The sequence below is a fragment of the Carlito syrichta genome, unplaced genomic scaffold (genome assembly GCF_000164805.1).
Source record: "Carlito syrichta isolate Samal-C Ts95f unplaced genomic scaffold, Tarsius_syrichta-2.0.1 Scaffold306932, whole genome shotgun sequence".
Classification (NCBI taxonomy): Eukaryota; Metazoa; Chordata; class Mammalia; order Primates; family Tarsiidae; genus Carlito; species Carlito syrichta.
In genome coordinates this window covers 224961-227920 of record NW_007251028.1, presented here as the reverse complement: position 1 = coordinate 227920, position 2960 = coordinate 224961, and positions in this window count along the sequence as shown.

Below are 2960 nucleotides of genomic sequence, written 5' to 3'. Positions count from 1 at the left end.
GCAGACCTCCCGCTGTAAACTGTGCCCCGTGGGACGGGTGGTCAGTCCTCTTTTGTTTACGCCATGGTGGGTTGGAACGTTACTTTTTGCTTTCTAGAAAGGAATAAAGAGGAAAGGTCAACCCATACGGTGTCAAAAACAAGCAATAGGTGGAACACAGAGACCAGGAATTCACCCCCCAGCAGCCTGGCGGGCCAGTGAAGGTCTCAGGAGGCAACTCCAAGGCGGAGTGAGATGTGCAGGCAAGAGATTCACTACCGGCCGGGGGTGGTGGCTCACACCTGTCATCCCAGCACTTTGGAGGCCAAGGCGGGAGAACTGCCCGAGCCCAATAGTTCAAGACTAGCCTGGACAACATACCGAGACCTCATCGCTACAATAAGCCCTAAAAAAAATTATCCTGGCCTGGTAGTGCATGTATCATCTTAGCTATTCAGGAGGTTGAGGCAGAAGGATCTCCTGAGCCCTGGAGGTCAAGGCTGCAGTGAACCATGATTGTGCCACTGTATCCAGCCTGGGTAACACAGTGAGATTCTGAGAATCTGGCCCAGAGGGAGAGAGAGAGAGAGAGAGAAGAGAGATGAGAGGGTGGAGGGGTAAGAGAGAAAGAGAGAGAGAGGAGACAGGGAGAGAGGGAAGAGAGAGGGAAAGAGAAAGACGAGACAGGAAGAGAGAGAGGAGAGAGGGTGAGAGAGAAGAAAAATTGATCTGCTCCCAGTATAGGGTTGGGGTGAAGAGGGCTGGGAGGACAGGGGGAGCCTTCAGACACAGGAAGGACTGACGTCTGTGAAAAGAGAGAAGGAGAGACTGGAGAGGAGACTCTTTTTCCAAGAAAGTTTCCACCAGGAGGATGCAGAGTTCCAAGGCCGGCACAAGGGCCAGCTGGGGTTGAGCAGACACGCCTGCCAGCCGTGGTTGGCCCCAGCGGCTGGGGTAGCCCCGCCTGGCTTTGGGGCCGCAGGGGCTGTCACCCACCATGCCGCTGACAACGTCCTCTGGAGGGAGATCTGAGCAGCACGGCTGAGCTTCCGCCATGCCTGGCAGGGGTCAAGGAGAAGCCCGTTCTTTAAAATATCTTGGAGAGAAAAGCCCCACACCACGTTCCACGTGGTCCCCACCTGTGCCCTCTAACACGGGCCACTGACTCAAGCTCCCGAATGCATTTCTATTGCTACGTTGTGCTCGAGGGCCACTCCTTCTGCGACCCCTACGCACGAAAACCGAGGGGCTGCGGCTCCTTCAGAGAGGAGGAACGGCGGGGTCCGGCCACTCACGCGAAGTCGCGCAGCAAGTGCAGGCGGACCTGGGTCAGGCGATGGCAGCGTTATCTCTGGACGCCCCTGCCTTCTTTCCAGGGGACCTGGGCAGACGCTCCAGCTGCACGGTGTGGACACAATGGCTCCCGCCCGTGCCAACCCGACTCCTCCTGACTCGGGGGTGTGTCCACGTGGAATCCGCCCCGAGTTGCCATGACCACTCCCGGCTCCTCGCTCCACAGTGAAGGCAGACGACACCCAGACAAGGCACAGGTGATGCCCAGACCACACCTCCAAATGGAGACAGGAGCTCAGAATCTCCAAGGATGAGAGTGAGGACACTGGGGCCTGGCTTCAAAACCCCGTGTGTGCTCTGGTGTTCCTTCATGCCACTGACGTGTGTTGATGTGACAATTACCATGACTACTGCCTTGGGCCCTGGGATCGAAGTGAGAACTCCCTAGAGACCCCACTCTACCAGGGGGTCAAGTCTCTGGAGACCCCGCCCTCCCAGGGGTCAAGTCTGGAGACCCCGCCCTCCCAAGGGTCAAGTCTATGGAGACCCCACTCTCCCAGAGGTCAAGTCTATGGCGAAACCCCCTCCAGAGGTCAAGCCTATGGAGATCCCGCCCTCTCAGGGGTCAAGTCTTTGGAGACTCCACCCTACCAGTGCCAAGTCTATGGAGATCCTGCCCTCAGAGGGGGTCAAGGCTATGGAGAATTCACCCTCCCAGGGGGTCAAATCCATGGAGACCCCTTCCTCCCACCCAGGGGGTCAAGTCTATGGAGACCACACCCTCCCAGGGATCAAGTCTGTGGAGATCCTGCCCTCCAGGGACCAAGTCTTTAGTGACCTCACACTCCCAAGGGGTCAAGTCTGTGAAGACTCTGCCTTCCTACCCAGGGGGTCAGGTCTGTGAGAACCCCACCCTCCCAGAGATCAAGTCTGTGGAGACCCTGCCCTCCCGCCCAGGAGGTCTAGTCTATGGAGATCCCACCCTCCCAGAGGTCAAGTCTATGGAGACCCCACTCTCCCAGAGGTCAAGTCTCTGGTGAGCCCCCTCCCAGGGGTCAAGCCTATGGAGACTCTGCCCTCCCAGAGTCAAGTCTATGGAGACTTTCTCTCCCTCCCAGAGGTCTAGTCAATGGAGACATCAACCTTCCAGGCCCAAAGTTATGGAGACTCTGCCCTTCCAGAGATCAAGTCTATGGAGACCCCACCCTCCCTCCCAGAGGTCAAGTCGATGGAGACCCCACCCTCCTAGGGGCCAAGTCTATGAACACTCCACCCTCCCAGGGGGTCAAATCTATGGAAACCCTGCCTTCCCTCCCAGAGGTCAAGTCTGTGGAGACCCCGGCTTCCCAAGGGGTCTGTTTCTGGTCCTTTGCCACCAGTCTTTCGAAGTCTCTCCAGGGGTGGCTCGGAAGCCCTGGGACCCCCGGCTTGGCTCCAAACCTGCCAGTGAGCGCACAGCCCTCCCGGCCATGCGGGAACCTGTGGCTTCTCTCCTACACGATGAGGTCAATCACTCTCCCCAGTTTTGCGGCAAAGCCTTTCGAGTCTCCCCAGCCTCTGGTCTTATTAATTACTGTATCAGCTGTTTTACATACCCTAATTATCTCCCATGGCACAGACAATGGCCTTTTTTAAAGATTTTTTCCCCCTTACTTTTTCTGGTAAAAATAGGAAACATGAATATGTAT